This window comes from Trichosurus vulpecula, chromosome 4, assembly GCF_011100635.1.
Source record: "Trichosurus vulpecula isolate mTriVul1 chromosome 4, mTriVul1.pri, whole genome shotgun sequence".
NCBI classification, from domain to species: domain Eukaryota; kingdom Metazoa; phylum Chordata; class Mammalia; order Diprotodontia; family Phalangeridae; genus Trichosurus; species Trichosurus vulpecula.
Window position 1 is genome coordinate 386,805,832 of NC_050576.1, and position 18,825 is coordinate 386,824,656.

Below are 18,825 nucleotides of genomic sequence, written 5' to 3' on the forward strand. Positions count from 1 at the left end.
TCTTCAGTGAAACATTACCTCCCATACTGAGTGCCTTTTTTTCTATTATTCTGGCCTTGCTAATCATCAACCCTTGGGTACTCCCAGGCTTAGATCCTATATCTAAGCAACCCAATGCACTAGAGAAAGTGATAAAAATTGTACTGGCTTATTCCATATTTATGTTATATAGCCCCAACTGAAACATCATCAATGCAATGGCAATATTTCTCTTCATTCTGGCCTCACACACCCCCTAAACTTCCCACAATAGCTGTTTCATAAGTCTCCTGAAGCTCCCAGCTTTAACCTTAACCTCTCAGCAGATGACTTTGCTACCTACGTGACTAAGAAGCTGTGGCTATCTGTTATAAGTTATGTCGTCTCCCCGCTCCATATCTCAAAACCTCTTTATTTCTTCACCCATCCACACATTCTTCCATCTGGCCTCAGCAGTTAGCCAAAACTGGCTTCTTTTCCCACTTGCGTACTATATTCCATCCTATCCTTCTAGTCTGTAGGCTTCGCTCCATCTATCAGTCAGTCTGACAGTCAATAGGCATTTAATAAGTACCAGGCAAAGCACTTATTATATACCAAGCCCTGAGGATACAAAGAAAGGCAGGTTATTAAGTGCTGCCTTTGTACTAGACACTAAGATCAAAGTGAAAAAGTCCTTGCCTTGAAAGAGCTTATATTCTAGTAGGAGAAACAACATGTGAATATGTATTCATGTATGTGTGTGTACACATTCTAACATGCAGAAAGGAAGACAACATGTAAACAACTATGTACATATGTGACACAGACAAGGAAAACTGGAGATAATCTCAAGGGAAGGTACAGAGGGAAGTAGGGTAGAGAAGAACCAGGAAAGGTTTCTTCCATACGGTGGGATTTGAGTTGAGTCTTCAGGGAAGACAGGAAGCAAAAGTGAGGGAGAAGAATGTTTCAGGCATGGAAGATAACTAGTGAAAAGTCACAGAGTAGGGAGACAGAGGGTCATGTGCAAACAACAGCAAAAAGGCCAATGTCACTAGCCACTATTCATATTCATGTTCCTCCCAGAGAGGAAGAGGAAAAGGAAAAGAAGGAGAAAATGGAGGAGGAGGAGGAAGAGGAGTAGCGAGTAGGAGGAGGAGGAGGAAGAGGAGTAGCGAGTAGGAGGAGGAGGAGGAAGAGGAGAAGGAGAAGAAGGAGGAGAAGGAGAAGAAGAAGAAGAAGAAGAAGAAGAAGAAGAAGAAGAAGAAGAAGAAGAAGAAGAAGAAGAAGAAGAGAGGAGGAGGAGGAGGAGGAAGAGTAGAAAGAGGAGGAAGAATAGAAAGAGGAGAAGGAAGAAGAGGAGGAGGAAGACTTCTCAGCCATCATTCCCCTTGACCTTTCTCCAGCATTTAGCACTGTCGAACGTTTTCTCCTTAATAACCTTTTCTCCTTCTGATTCTGAAAGATGATTTTTCTCTGGGCTTCTACCTCTTTGACCACTATTTTTAATATGCTTTGTTATTTTATTCCTCAGTATAACCCAGGTTCATTGTTACTTACTAAATATAACATAACCACCTTACCTATTGATTCCAGGGCACTGAATACATCAGCTGTATCCTAACTCATGGCTTATCTCTTTCCACTGTCATTATTCCCTATTTAATTCTAAATGTGATTACTTCCTGGTTACCAATACAAATATATCCATCCTGTCTTACTTTTGATCCTTGACTTATGTGATCCATACTGCAATCATGAAACAATTTCCTATTTACCAAGTCACAGCATTTCCCAAAAAACCTATGCATTCTTATAAGCACAGAATATTTATGATGAAAAATAACTTAGAGGGTGAGTCATATTTCCTCATTTTACAAATGAGGAAACTGAAGAACAGGAAAACTAGGTGATTAGATCAAAAACATGCTGCTAGACAATGAAAGAACAGAGGTTCAAATTCTTGTCTTATAAACTATTAGTTTAGTGTTATTTCCACTACATATATCATTCAGGATCATGATGTCTACCATACATTGAAGAATACACAAGGAAATACCCAAGGAGAGGGTACTTCATTCACACTGGTAAAAAGACCATACCACTATGAAAATCTTCTAGTGGACTATCAACACACAAAAATCAGTAAAACTTGAACCTCTTGGAGGCAGCATGGTACAATATAAAGTGTGCTGGATTTAAAGTCAAAGACCTGGGTTCAAATTCTAGCTTTGTCACCTACTAGCTATATGATCATGGTTAAGTGACTTCACATCTGTCAGTCTCAGTTTGTTCTAGTGATAAATGAGGGGATCAGACTAGATGCACAGACACTAATGGCCCTTCTAGCTCTAACTCTGTGATCTTTGAAATTATAAATCAGAAGGCAAATTTGCTGTCTTACTGTCCTCATATATGATGTTCCATTTCCTATCTCTATGCTGTCTCTCATGTCTGGAATTTACTCCTTCCTCCTCTTAGAATTCTTCATTTCCTTTAAGACTTAGTTCAAGCACTGCTCTCTACGTGAAGCCTTTTCTACTCCCCCATCAACTGCTTTTGCCCTCCTACCCTGCACTTATTTGCATATACATATATGTATATGTGCATGTGTGTACACATACATATGTGTGTGTACATGTGTGAACACATACATACATAAATACACATTTACATGTTGTCTCTTCTAATAGAATATAAGCTCTTTCAAGGCAAGGACTTTATTATTTTGATCTTAGTGTCTAGCACAAAGGCAGCACTTAATAAATGCCCACTAATTGACTGATTAACTGAAAAGATGCCAAGGCTCCAGTGTGTAGAGAAGGCTGAGGCATAATCATCAGGCATGCAGCCAGGCATTTGGCACATAAGAAATAGGTCAACTTAACCTAGGCTCCCCACACCAACTAACTTGTCACCAAAATTCAAATAGGAATTCCCTACAGCAGTGGTTTTCAAAGTGTGGTCAAGGGACCACTGGGGGCCCTCAAGACCCTTTCAGTGGATCTATCAGGACAAAACTATTTTCATAATAAGGCACTTTAATTTCTAATATGGTAATTGTAAATTTCCATAACCCACATAAACAAAAGCTCCTCAATAATTTTAAGGGTCTTGAAACCAAGATGTTAGAGAACATTGCACTATAAAATAATGTACAACCCAACCCTCTCAAATGGAACCAGAAAGATGGTAAGATGTACTGAACCCATAAGCTAAATCATCACTAAGCAAAAATATTTATAACCTATAATGATTGGTCTGCCCCTCCTGTGTCACCATCCTCATCTATTTCTTGGAACAGTCAAGCAAATTTCTACTTTTTTTAATCTTCCCATTTCATTATCTTAAATGGGCCTAACATTCCAAATTCCTCCCTTTCTTCCAATTCATAAGCATCAAAAATTTTCCAGCTGAAGTCTCATATCCTTTCATTCTTAACATGACCCCCAATATGCACACACAAATTCTTCAAATTCCACATAAGCAAAAAAAAAAGATTCCTAAACTATTTAGCAATTCTAGGACATAAAATATTATACCTGACATCTTGAGGCAATCTTTAAATCTACTAAATTTAAAGTCCTGTTTTAAAAATTCTGAAATGTTAACATTTTAACATATAAACTATACATAAAATGTATCCTATGTCTTAGAATCCCATCCCATTCTTCAAGGAAGCAAAAATTGAACCTTGTAATAGGTATTCTTAATCTGTAGTATATTTCAGTGGACTCATGAACTCAAACAAGAAAAATATATGCCTTTATTTTCATTAATCTCTAACTGAAACTTATCATTGTATTGAATTATTCAAAAACAATATCCGGAAGAGGGGTCTACAAGATTTGCCAGATTGCCAAAGGAGACCATGACACAAAAAAGGTTAAGAGCTCTTATTGTATGTGGTGTCATATTCATTGTACTTTATACTTGTTGAACAAAAACTGTAAATCCAATCCTTGGTTGAACATCAGGGTGGTAAATGGACCAGCTCACTCAAGGAGCTTCTTGGCATGGATCCAGTGACCTCACCAGTCTCCAGTGTCCCCACATCCACTATCAATAGTCATTTTCTCAATCAGTAATTTCTTTCGCTCCTTACCATCCACCATATTGATTCTTCCTCTCTTCCCACAAGCACCATGGCTCAATAATTTATACACCAGAATATAGCCCCAAAAATATAGGTTTGGACTGAATAGTAGAATACATGAAACAAGAAAGCCACCTAAACTGAGCATTGAGTAACCCCATGAATGGAGGCACTGTACTTACTAATCTCTTCACCCAGGGTAGATTCCAGCAGGATCCAGATTTTAATCAAGCAATGTCAATTAACACATATCTAAAGCTTAAAATAGATGGGATTTCAGGTGAGTAAAGATGTTAAAAAAAATATGACTAAGACCACTCCATTTCTTCAGGCTATGAATGTTCCTTGTTCTTAAATGTGTCATCTCTATGACAGTAAGATGGGTGGAAACTACCACAAACCTACAGTTTTTACATTTTACACTGCTTTATATTTTTGCTGAGCCAAGAAGATTTCCAATTAAATCCCACCTTTTGAAATTTAGAATTTCAAATTTGGGGTATATGCAATGCTAAGCAGAGCAGCACTACAGATTCTGAAATTATCTCTTTTTGCTTGTCCCACACTCTCTATGAGTCACAAATGGACTCTGGTCAAAGTTTCCAGGCTACAGACCTTTAACATAATATTATATCCTTAACAAGAGTGTTTGGGCACATCTAAAAGGCTTTCAGATCAATTGATCTTGTCTCTTCCTTATATTCTTAATCCTTTCCAGATCTGGATCATATGTTTTATATATTGCATGCCAAGGATCTCTTTCTAAGGATTTCCCAATTAATTGAAGGATCACTTCTGGGCTTTATATTTATAAATGTTCTACAACATAATGTATTTCATCAGAGATTTACATTATATCTTTTTTCTTATTATTAATAGTTTTTCAGATTTGGCAAGACAACACACTAGGTGTACTGCCAATTGCATTGTGAAGACTGTTTTGCCAACACATTTTGCCAAGAACTTCTACCCATGCTTTTTTTAAGCCCTTGCGTATTTTCAAGGAAATCAAATCTGTATGTTTCTAATTCATTTACAGTCAACATCACAACTTAGCCCTCTTTTGTAAAAATGGTTAGATGTCCAAAAACAATTGTAAGCATCAGTTCTTAGAACCAAAGTCCAATTTTGCCAATTCACCACCCACACAAAAAGGCTCAAGTTCTGCTTGTGACCATAAACAAACCAGGTTCAAGTCCATGCTGAGACTAGAAAAACAATTCAATTTCTTAGTCATATCACATATTACAACAAGAGATCACATGAATTGTCCAGTCATGGAGAGGAGGCAGTATCACCACAAGCATCCTTTGGTAACTCAAGTTTTTCTAGGTAGTGTCCTAACGCTCACAGAAACACTATCCATTTACTTGTTTCTCTTTGTTTCTCTATTACATTTTCCTCAAGAGGCCTTCGCATTGGCTCCCCTTGACTCAGATTCACAACTTAAGCCCCACTCAAAAGAGGGTTTTTTTTTTCCATTACTCTTGCAATACAATGCTATCCTCATCAAAATGCTTTAGGATCAATGATATGTGATATAGAAATAAGAAGAAATATTTTCCTTCATTTGGCATTTCCAAATACAATGTATTCCTTTATCCACATTAACTAGTTTTTCAAATTGTTTGCTTTGTATAATTCCCTTCAGAACCCAACAAAAAAAGGCCAAGCCTAGTCATTTCACAGCCTAAAACCATTTCAAACTTTCAAAGTACAAGGAAGATATCACTCACCAATTTATATTATTAAAGGATTTTATAAACAGAAGCCCATCCCTAACTCCTTTAAAGGAAAATATTTTTCTTTTATGTTACTTATAGCTCATTTGATAAAGATGAATATTTGAACTGAGTCATTCTCCAACATGTTAAGGGCAGCATCCTATTAAACCATTTCTGATTCAATATATTACACAGTTAAAATGCCTCATAAGATCTATGATCTCATTGATGGAGGTACTCCATCCGAAGAAGTGAATCACAATCCATTTGCACATTTTGATGCTTTACGACTCTTGTTAATGTCCTCTCATGATTTCTTCATAGGGAGTCCATTCAAGAAAATAGTGGAGGTAGGACAGGTAGGTAGCAGTGGATAGAGCACCCACCCTGGAATCAGGAGTACCTGAGTTCAAATCCAGCCTCAGACACTTGACACTTATTAGCTGTGTGACCCTGGGCAAGTCACTTAACCCTGATTGCCTCACAGAAAAAGGAGAAGAATGGTTCTACATACCTTGATATGGCAAGAGATCTCTCCCCAGATAGAATGTGAGCTCTTTAGGTGCAAAGACCATCTTGGTTTTGTATCCTTAGCACCTAGCACAGTGCCCAGGCACTTAGGTGCTACTTAATAAATGCTAGTTAATTGATTGCATTAGCACCAACCAAACACAGAGACTATCTATTGGTTTTTCCTTTGTTCTTGCTACACGACTAGCCCATCTCTTTTTCAGTCATGAATTTTGGTAACATAGCAAAATATTTGCCATGATTCCACTAAAAATGGCAAATAGGGACTGGCAAAGACGAACACATACTTCCACATAAAGATCTACATAAGAGTTCTTTCTTAAGAATTTCAGTGGATCAAAATATCCATTTCATCAATTTTATCTAATTTTCATCCTATTTTATCAGTGCCTACAAATTTTCATCCTGTTTTCCTAGTATCTCTCTCCAGGCTTTCAACCTAAGGTGAATTGTAGAGCGGGTTTACCCATTAACAGTTTATATAGTTGAAAAGCATCTTAATAGTCAGGCATTTCTGTCATTGATAATTTTGGTGTCTTAAGGCACTGACGGCACAGAATTTTTCATATTAGATCCAAATTGTGACTAATGAGATGTATAATAATGATCTTAGTATACCTATCATTTATTGCTAACTACACACATAAATATACTTGTAATAGAAATGACAATTAATCACCAGTGAGTCAAATCTTTATATTCTAAGATACAATCAATGGAATGAAAGTTTCTAATTTTGCCTTCTTTCTAAAGGGATGTTAATGATTCTTTAAAACAATTCTTGCATCCTTCCCTTTGTCTCCTCTTACTTAGACACTACTCTAGTTCAGGCCTTCACCTTTCCAAAAGAAAATTACAATATGCTTTTCATTGGTCTCCCTACTTCCAGCTTCTCCCTTCTGAAACCAGTCTTCAAGGAGCTAACAAAATAATCTTCTTAAAGCATCATTTTAGCACTTCACTCTCCTGCTGACTCTAGGATTATTTCTAACTCCTCCACCTAGAATTTAAGGCCTTCTACCAGCTATGTCCAATATACCATTCTAGCCTTTTTTCCATATTAGTTCTCTTTATATATTCTATATTCTAACCAAATTATACTATTAATTGTTAGGGAAATAACATGGAATGATGGGGAAAATGTGAGATTTAGTCAGAAGGTCTGGATTCAAATCTCAACTCTTCTACTTACTACATGGGAAAGTCATTTTACCTCTTTAGATTTACTTCTTTGTAAAATGAGGGCTTTGAGTAGCTGACCCTCTAAAGTCTGTTCCAGTTAGAAATCAATGTTCCCATTTTCTGGAACTTGTACTCTATTTCCCTACCCTCTGCATTTGCACCAGCTGTTCCCCATACCAAGAATGTACTCCATTTTCTTTTATAATCTTTACCTTCTTTCAAGGATGCCATCTTCAAGCGCCACCCTCCTCTGTGAAGCCTATCACCACCAGCCCCCTTATTGGTACTCTCCTCTTCCTCAAATTACCAGTTAATTAATTATGTGAGTGCATGGTGTATCCCTCAGAAGAATATAAGTTCCCCGAAATCCGAGATAGGTTCTGTCTTTGTATCCATAAGGGCTATTTAGCCTTGCAAAGTGCCTAATATTCGCTGGAATGAATTTTAACATGACTGATATAATTTTATACTGAATTATAGGGTTCACTCCATAAAGACAAAAGCATGTACATTTTAAAAGGGTAAAAAAACTAACTCTCAAACCTTGCATTTTTCATACTCTACAAGAGAGGTGAATGTTCCCAATTTAAAGAAGAGAAAACTCCCCAAATGACCTATATTTTGATAGCATCTTATTAAGTTGAAATTTTATCCTCAGTGAAGGCAGGGCTTTGTCTTAATTTTTTGCATTTCCCTCAACTTTAACAAAGGTTTGTTGAAAAGATTTTATTACAGTGAAAGAAATATTTATAAATCTGCCTTAAGTCTTTCCAAATTGATGGTAAAATACCTAAGATTCTCCTGTCTTTCAGAGAACATGACATCACGGTTGTTATAATAAAGCCATGCAAAATATTTCACATTCATTTGCTTTTTCAAGTTTCTTTCTATCATAAATGGGACTCTTCTCATTATACATACTGAAACATTCCTAAACCACTGAAATCAGAACTAATCAAGTTCCACACAATTTTCATACAGTTCAACACAGTGCTATGCACATAGGAACTCAATAAATATTTGCCAAATGAATTTAAACTTTTTAGCACTGTGGTAATCATACTATTTATAAACCAATCGTGAAGTTTTCCTCCTTATTAGGAATACAGTGTATGTAAGAGAGGCAGGAAGATGTCTTTAAAAAGTCATAAGTATCAGTTTCACATGCTTTAGCTAAGAACATCATTTCCAATAATCAAATCTTAAAAATCATGTGCATAAATGAATATGATGCTTTTCATTCCTAAGCTTCTATATCCAAATTCTTGGACTAAGTGCAAAACTGTCTGGGCAAAGAGTCAACCATACAAAATGCTGGTTTTCATGAGCATACAAATATCCATTTTACTATTATTTTAGATATTTGTCTTTTACCATGTGAAAATTCCTACCAGAATGAAAAGTTTAAGGACAGCTGTAACTGCCAGTAAATTAGTACAAGAGACCCAAGCTTTTTCTATTAAAGATCCCATCCTTGCTGGATATGGGCAGGAACAAGAGAGTATTTTTTTAAGCCTTAATCTTTTAAAAAATTGAACAATTTGGATTGATCCCCCCAGAGACAAAATATCTACCTATATATTGGACCCCAAGCCCCTCGAGGGAAGAAACATTGTCTAAAGGCACCTCACTAACAAGGTTTCATCGAGAAGAAATCCCACCTGACTCACTTTAATGAATAGATTAGGATCATTTGGAATTGAACTATTAGCTACCCAAAAAGTTCTGCTAAATTATTTTAAGTACTTAGGAAAGTTATCCTAAGTAGTTCAAATATTTCCCTGCAATCTCATTTATAAGTTATACCATCTGTGAACTAGCTTAGCTCTCTACTTAAATTATATCATATTTCTTATTAATCATTCAAATTAACAAATGAACTTCCCAAGTGTAATTATGTTAAGTATAATACAGACTACCTATAAAAATCTGTATATGTTCCTTTCCTTCTACTGTCATTTTTTGTCCCATCATGCATACACTTTAAAGCTGTACCCTCACATATACATATACATATATATACATATATACATATATATATATATATATATATACACGTGTGTACATGCCAACTGCATTCCTACAAGATGATGTATGTGTACCGTTCAGTTCTTATCATAATTGACATTGTAATATCACATTGCTGGGAAAAGTTATCCAAAATGAATCTGCCCCAGATACTGCACTAATTATTCTGTGGCAAATTCTTTTACTATCATTAACCCATTTCCCTTCTTTGGCAGGTTTTATCTTAAACAATAAGCACAAGACATTTCCTGAGGATTGCTGACCAAAAGGAAGGAATCATTTTAAACAACTAACTCCAGCTGGTCATTAGTCCTCAGGAAATGTGGTCCCTAGGGGTTGTTATTATGCTTGCAAACTAAAAAGTCAAAACCCCCAAATTATAATCCTAAAATGAATAATTGGATGATTTCTTTTTAAAGTTAACAATGGTAAGTGACATCTTTTCTGTTATCACTTGACAATCCAGTTTCCTTGTATAGTGTTGTCTTATTTGGTGAAGCTTCCCAGAACAAACCTTTTTATTGAAATCACCCCTTCTTAAAAAAAAAACAAAAAAAGGCTTCTCACAAGCTGAAATATAGACCTAAATGAGATCTTACAGATTATCTAGTCCAAGACAACATACTCAGTGACTCCCTTTTATTCATAGATGAGAAAACTGAGGCCCACTATTATAATGAGGACTAGAAAAATGATCAACTAAAAATTTTCCTCAAATCAAATCATGAAAAAACTATGTCTCCTCTTCAGATGCACCCCCATCCTCTCCCTCAATGTTAAGCAAAGGACTATCAGTATTGCTATATCACAAAGGTTCATACTGTATGGGGAGGTACAGCAAAAGGTGCATTTAGATTCAGAGGATCTAAATTCCAATCTTAGCTCTACTATTTGCAAACTGTGTGATCCTGGGCAAGTCACTTAATGCCTCCAGACCTGTTTTTTACCTTTATTTTACTACCCTCCAATAAAATGGAATCTACTTTTACCCTTATGTTATTATCCTCCAAGTAGATTGGAATCTATTAAATACCTGCATTTGGCAGGTAGTAGATACAGCATTGTGTTGGAGTCAGGAAGACCTCAGTTCAAATCCAGCATCAGATATGAATTGCATGACCCTAGTCAAGTCATTTTAACCTCTGTTTGCCTCAGTGTCCCCAATTGTAAAAATGAAGATTATTACCTACCTCCCAGGGTTATTGTGAGTCTCAAATGAAGTAATAGTTATAAAATGCTTAGCATAGTGCCTAGCACCACGGTAAATACTACATAAATTTAGCTATTATCATCATTGTTATTATTCATCCAATAAGCAGACCTGGAATTAAATAGTAACAGCTTTGCGTTTATTTGGTTCACTACAATTCTAGCTGTATTCTGTGTCAACATAGCATCTGTACTGGCACCTCCCTTTTCTGATGTCCTCACCCCTCTCTCAGTTTCCTCATCTGCACAAGGAGTTGGAAGCCTCTTGGCTTAGGATTAATCCAGTACAGTCTAATTCTCATGCAGTCTAATAAAGTAGCCTGAAAAGCATCACTAGAATTCAACCTTTTTATCAACAACATTTTCACAGGAGTAAGACTCTTTTAGTTACTTTAATAAAATCTTCTAAAAGTCCGTTAGTCAACAAGCCTTTGTGCTTACTTACTATATGGCAGATACTGTATAAAGGGCCGGAGATAAAAATGGCAAAAACATGGTCTGCACAAGGAGAACATGGCACTTATTTCCTAATGGGAGAGACAATATGTAAAATAACTACCTACATTCAAGATATATACAAAGTGGATCCAAGATAATCTTAGCCCTCTAAGATTATGTGGAGGTGAGAAAGGAGACCAAGAAAGGCAGAAGCTGGAATTTGAGCTTGGTCTTGAAGGAAGGTAGGAAGCTAAGAAATGGAGGTGAAGACGGGCAGTATTCAAGGCATGGTGGAAGGGCATTGAGCAATGGAGTGTAATATGGAAGGAATAGCAACTAGGCCAATGTTGCTGAACCAAAAAGTGGATGGAGGGGAAGAAAGAGTAAGAAGTCTAAAAAAGTAGGAAGGAACCAGGTTGTACAGGACTATAAAACTGCCACATCAAGGATTTTATATTTGATCCTGAGGTCAAACACGATTCAAAGGCTGCTCTAGACATCAATATGGCACACGTGTAAAAAATAACTTTGTACAACAGACGTTCTTGTGCAACATGGAAATAGTATTGTCGCCTCTGATTTCACAAACTTGGTATCATCATGTTTACTAAGAGATCATGGATAGCAGATCATCTCATGATAAATCTCCCTCTTTAAGTTGCCTGATAAGAGATGAGGAAAGAAATGGCAAATCAATCTCCTATAGATATATAACTTGTTTGTACATATGTGTTTTCTTGTTGTCTCCCCCATTAGATTGTAAGCTCCTTGAAGGCAAGAACTGTTTTTTTTTGCCTTTATTTGTTTCCTCAGTGCTTAACACTGTGCCTGGCACATAGTTGTCATTGTTTAGTCATATATAACTCTTCATGACCCCATGGGCATAACACACCAATACTGTCCATGAGGTTTTCTTGACAAAGGTACTGAAGTGATTTGCCATTTCCTTCTCTAGTAGATTAAGGCAAACAGAAGTTAAGTGATTTGCCCAGGGTCACACAGCTAGTAAACGTCTGAGGCCAAATTTGAGCTCGGGTCTTCCTGACTCTAGGCCCAGTGCACTATCCACTGAGCCACCTAACTGCCTCCTGCCTCATTGTAGGCACGTAATAAATGCTACTGACTCTCTGGCTGATAGTACTGAAGCCAACTTGTATATCATGAGTGTCCACTATTTCCAAGAATTGTGTTCAGTGTTGCTAGAAGACGAGTCTGCCTGTCTCAAGCAGCTATACGCAGAATTAAATGCCTGCATCCCACAAAGTGATAACATTTTTCTTCTCTATGAGTACATAAAAATGAGCTGCCTGAAATTATATGTGGAAATAGCTTTGGAATGCTTCGAATTACAATTGGCAAATAACCACTTGTGTGCTTAAACAACAAATGAATAAGCTTATTTTCTACAGCAAACCTCTGGTAATGTAATTAAGTCTATTTTCATGAAATGTGCAACCACAGAGAAATTGTGTCCAAAAATCTACTTCTGAACTGGCCCATGTTCATGTAATTCAACAGAGCTTAGGAAGAGAGGGGTATACAGATATCCCTTCCAAATGTTAATTCATCAGGGACTCTGGAAAAGGAGCAGCTGAAATCAATTTTCATCTTTCTCAGTTCAGAGAAAGGATTCCTGTGATCATCTGACTGAAGGGAAAATTTCCCAGGCTACATACAAACATTGCATTAGTAATCAAACAAAATAATCCCAAAGTTGTAACTATTCCCTCGTCCTCCTCCAGGCACCCCCCTCCAAAAAAAAGATGAAAAGGATGGGATATTTCAAATAGTACTCCAATTCCTCATTTGAAAACAGCAGTGATCTCTTACCCTACCACAAGTCTCACAATATTTAATAAACATAGTACATGTAGTACCATTATTTTGTGCATTCTCAAAATTAAACCTAGCAAAATTTCACCATCACATTCCCACACCAAGGAATAAACTATTTATATAAAGATTTCAGGGTTGTATATGTTCCCAAGTTGTGTTTAGTCTATGGTAAAATACCTATTCTAAATGCTGAATTATGGGGGAAAAGCACCTTTATTTAAAATGATTACTTCTCCCCATGCAGATTCACAAATCATAATGTGGCAACATCAAGCATTGTCATCAAAAGCTGTCTTCATAACCTCATGAAACAACCTGAATCAGTGGTAGCTAAGTAGCTTTTAGACAAGTTCAAAGCAGAACGCTGGGACAAATCAAAGCAACAAGGAATTACTGAACACTTGCTATGTAACAAAATATAAAAGGAGCATAATGTTATGCTCTGGCTTCAAGAAGCTTACAATTTACCTAGAAAGATAGCAGTAGCAAACATGAAACAAGTAGAGCACAATGGCCAACGCAAACTGTTGTCACTGCCTCTGAGTACAGTACTGGGTTCCAAGCAAGAAAGACGAGGGTAGGCTCAAGTAGCTGACAAAGGCTTGGTAGAGTGTGTGGGTCTTGTAGCTAGGACTTAAGGGATGAATAGAATTGGATGTATTGGGAGGGAGAGGGGAAAGGGGAACACCCAAGGCATGGGAAACAGCAAGTACAACGGCAAGGAGACAGGAAGCAGCATGGCAGGTATGAGTATGAATATATACATGTAGAATTGTCTCACTTGGTGGAAGCAATCAGAAATAACATTGGATAGGTGGGATGGACATTGTTGTTGTGGTCTAACTGTTCCCATCAAATTAAAATGTTCAATATGGAGGGTATTAATAAATCAAACATAATAGAATAGACTTTGTACAGTAGGTAGTCAGTCATTAGGCACTGTAGAATATTCCTGGGTGTAGGGATGGATTCTAGAGCTCATATAGTTAGGAAAAAGGCAAACTTACTCCTTTGTTTCCATCAGTGAGCCTTGATTATGATGGCACAGTATATAGAGCACTCGTCTTAGAATGAGGAAGACTCATCTTCCCGAGTTTAAATCTGGCCTCAGAAACTTACTAGCTGTGTTACTCTGGGTAAGTCATTTAACCCTGTTTGCCTCAGTTCCTCATCTATAAAATGAGGTGGAGAAGGAAATGGCAAACCATTCCAGTGTCTTGGCCAAGAAAACCCCAAAATGAAGTCACAAAGAGTGGGCCATGACTAAAATGACCAAACAACAAAAACTCCTGAGGGATTCTATCAAGAAAACTTCCTTCAGGTATCTTGATGACAATAATCATGAAAACCGATCTTCTGGTTATAGTTCAACATGTACCCCCATTCATTCCCTTCACCTTCTTAGAAAAAAAAGAGAGGAAGGTATTTTACAAAGGGCAGTATATTAATAGTATGCAGGAATGGAGAAGAAGATCAAGGGAGCCCATGAGGATGCTGTTGTGATAATCTATCCATGAGTCTGGGGAAGTAGCAAGGGGGAAAAAAGAGAAATAAGAATATAGAAGCTACTTAGAAAAAACGAAGACTGGACCTGGCAACAATGTGGTCATGCTACAGATCAGGGGAAAATCAGAGATTACTCCAAGGTCTATAATCTGAGAACCTCAGAGAATAGTGGGACAACTGACAAAAATGAGCAAAGTTGGACAGGGGACTGCTTTAAGGGATAAGCTCAGTTTGGGGCATGTCTGGTGTGAAGTGGTGACTCATGGTTTGTAAACTTTTGGACACAGAGACTAGGATGCTGATTAGAGGTCAGAGTCAGGAAAGAGGACCTGAGAGTCTTCTGATCCTTATGAGGCGATTGTTTTGTCATTATATCAACAGTGCCTAGCATCATGCCTTCCATATGGTAGACACTTAATAAATGCTTATTCAATTGAATGAAATTGAACTGATAGTTAAAACCATGAGAGTAGATCTCCAATAAAGAGGGCACATAGAAGATCTAAGAGCCAAATCTTGGAGGAATTTCCACATTTGGGAGGGAAAGGTGGAATAAGCATTCAGAGAAGTAGAAGGAAAACCAAGTGATCCAATGTCAAAAAAAAAAAAAAAAACTTGAGCAGGAGAAATAAAACTAGAAAGCAAAAAATGGATAACTTTTTTAAAAGCTACTTGAAAAGCCACATTCATAATGGAAACAGTCCTTATTCTACATCCCTTTAAACTGTTGGGTATAAAACATCAGAAAATTAGTCCTATTGTATTGTGATGTAATCAACAATTTTAATCCCACAATAATAGGAAGACTAACGTCACAATGTCATTAACTTTTAGAAATTTCTATTGTTGTTATGGCCTCCCTATCACATCAACTTAAAATGCTCAGATCTTTGTTAAGAGACATGCATTTTAATGAAGGCATGCCTCATTTAATGAAGTCCTCAGGCAATTTTTGGAATACCTTGTAAGTAGAGAAAAGCTTAATGCTCTGTCAACTCAAGTGTTAGCAGCTCTTTATCCATGCTGTACTGGGCTACATAAAGGTCACATAAGGAAAAAGGGAGACTTCTTTGCTCTCATTAATCAGTCTTTAAAATGTAACTCCTGGTGGCTGCATAAAGAAAAGTGAAGAGGTAACTTGTTGGAAATGCATGGCACAGTGGAGAGGAACAGCAAGGGAGGAGTTAAGTATTTATTAAGTGCGTACTATATCCCAGGCACTGAGATAATTCAGAGTAAAAGGACTTGGGTTCAAATCCTGCCTAGGACACTTATTATCTGTGTAACCTTGGTCTTATCATTTAATATCTCTGGACCTGGCTTTCCTCATTCATAAATTAAAGACTATGTAGTTGTCTTTATGTCTCTTCCAACATAAAATCTAGGATCTTATTAACTTTAAAGAAAAAGTGCAGCAACCCATGGGCAGGCTATTGAGAAGCTGGGAAGCTTTTCTATAGTGGCTAAATGACATTTCTTCTAACTTAGTAATGTAGTGTTTCCAAAGAAATGGATGCTAGATTTCTAAGTATATGTTGATGTTTATTTTTTAAATTTATCCCTCATATTTCACTTCCTCAATGACATGATTTGAGGCTACCACTAAGAAATGATAGAATAAACTCCATCATCATGTCCATACAACAAGCATGAAGCAAGCTATTTCTTAGAGTGACTTTATCTATGGAGTATCAGAAATTGGTACAATTTGAGCTTGTGCTCATCACTAGCCAATCACTAATATCTTAACTTGGTATGACTCACTCCAAGGAGGTTGCTGGCAGTTTTGTTAATGAATAATTTCCAGCTGTGTGAGTTCCCTTCATGTCCTTGTCCAAGTGGAGGCAAAGTTTTCTAGGTCAGCTCCTTCATGGAACTAGCCATCCATGATGTTAATTTTCCCACTATCCTCTAAAACATGCCAAAATGCCTGCAGAGGCAATGAAAGTGTGAATGTTTAGGGTCCTCACTTATAAACTATGTGCTTTTAGATACTAGGCATCCTATACATGCATAGCACTTCCCAATGAAGAAGGGTGTCTGTAAGGGACCTTAAACGTCACCTAGTCCAATCCTCTTATTTTACAAATGAGGAAACTGAGGCTTAGAGAAGGTAAGTGACTTGCCCATAGTTACAAAGAAAGTAACAAAGGCAGGATTTGGATCCATGTTTTCTTGACTCTAAATCCAACACTCTGGCCACTATGCCATAGTTACTGTTACAGTAGTTTTCAGTGATCCTGGCCCAACACCAGACATGAAAAAATATATATGATTTTGAGGTGCAACTTTTCCATTTTTCATTGAAGCCATTTTTTGGCTGCTGGACAGAATTCATCCTTGCTTTGTTGAGATAAGTCTGCAACAACAAAAAAAGAATCAGGGACCTGCCTTTTCAGTAGAATCCAAAAATATTTCCAGTAGCAACTGGCACATACCTGTATAAAGATCTAGACTCCTTGAATCTAAGTTCAGATTCTTCAGATTTCATGAATGGTAACTAATGAACAGAGAGGTCTCCACTATTTCTGGGCAGATAAACCCAAGCTGAGGAAAAGTCATATAGCCACACCCCTGGCCCTGAGATACTTGCTGGGAAGTATCATAGCAGCAGTACCAGAGGATGCCTCTTACTAGTAACAGAACTCATGGAAGAAGTTATTCAGATCAACATAAATTATACTGTTGAGATTTGTGATTAATGGTAGTGATGAGATATGAAGTTTTCTGAGCACATGTTGAGCTTCTTTCTACAGTCTAGTACTATAGGTCTTAACTCTAAGGTAACTTCAGAAAGAAAAGTTAGGCGAGACTAAAAATTAAAAATATTAATGTAGGCATTTTCCCTGCAAACAAATATATGTCATTTGCACAGAGACAGAGGGAGGGGAAAGGGAAAGGGAGAGGGAAAGAGGGAGAGGGAGAAGGAGAGGGAGAGAGGGAGAGTGAGAAAGGGAGAGAGGGAGAGAGAGAGAGAGGGAGAGAGGGAGAGGAAATATTTCTTAATGTGAAAAACTGGAAGGTCCTTTCCAGTCTTAAATCTATGACCCTATGAACTCGATATAATAATGTATTTAATTGGATACAATATTGTGAAGTAAGCAGAGCAGGATTTATAATTTCCATTTTGAAAAGCAATAAAATGAGGCTGGAAAGAATGTAAATGACTTTCCCAAAGTCACCCAACTAGTAAATATCTAGAAAAGCCTGAATTGGAATCCAGGTCCTCAGACTGCTATTCCAGTTGTGATCGAGGCCAATCTCAAATTATTTGTCATCAGTTTAAGTTTTTTGTATCCTCTAGCTTTGCTCCATATCTCATTTTATCAGGAAGTATCTTGGCACTTTGGTATCTAATGAACAATAGCCAAAGGTAGGTTCTTAATAATCATAATAACAATAACACTGTTACCTTCATTTTAATAAATATCAACAAGAGTGCCCATAAATGGAATCTTCTTTCATTCAGTGAGCAGGCATTTATTAGTGCCCACCATGTGCCAGGGACTGGGCTGGGCACTAGAGATACAAAGCCATGCCTTTAAACATCACATGAATTTCAAAAGATCCTGGGCTTCTAAAAATAAGTCACTTAAAATGAACTTAGCTTTGCTCAGGTGAACAATCAGAGCATCTGAATAAAAATAAATGATTAGTAGCACATTTCCAAGTAGAGGGCTTTCTTTGACTTGCACTGATACCAAAGCAATCTTTGCAAAGTAGGCAATCCTTAGGACAACATTCTTGAGTCAGAACTGAAACCAGCAGACAAGTGTCGCCCAAATGAAAGAGTGCCTCTTCTTGCCTCCTTAAAATACGAGCATTTGAGCCCCATCACCGAAAAGCATGTAAGTACCTGATTGAACCTGGTACTTAGACTAGACACTGGGTTGGGAAAACCAGTCTAAATGTTGAGGAAGCAAGAGACTTGGCACGATCGTTACAGACCTTTCAACATCCAATGATGAAGCATCTGAGACCTCTCAAATGCTGGAAATGCATACATATTACTAGTTTATTTTGGGAAGTGACATTTAATTACAGACAATAACTATAAAGAGTTAACTGGTATAGATGGACGGTATCTTTAGCTTAAGAAGGTAACCCCCCCCCCCAAAAAAAAAAACCTTTGATGGATGGCATGAAAGAAAAAGATACTGGGGAAGAGGAAGGAGATCTGACAGCTCAGAAAAGCATTTCTAAATTACATGGGAAAAACTTAAAACGTGTTTGTCACTGCACATTCTAAATGGCTCTTTATTTGGCTTAGGATATTTGCAAATAGCTGAAGCTTTTATTTTGTTTGGGGGAAAA

At 37.2% G+C, this 18,825-nt stretch overlaps 1 protein-coding gene across 1 annotated transcript in view; it reads right to left on the reverse strand.

Annotated features, from left to right (window-relative positions):
* COL4A1 (collagen type IV alpha 1 chain) overlaps nucleotides 1-18,825 on the reverse strand; it is a 247,878-nt gene that overhangs the window by 227,509 nt on the left and 1,544 nt on the right. The gene's annotated exons all lie outside the window — the stretch shown is intronic.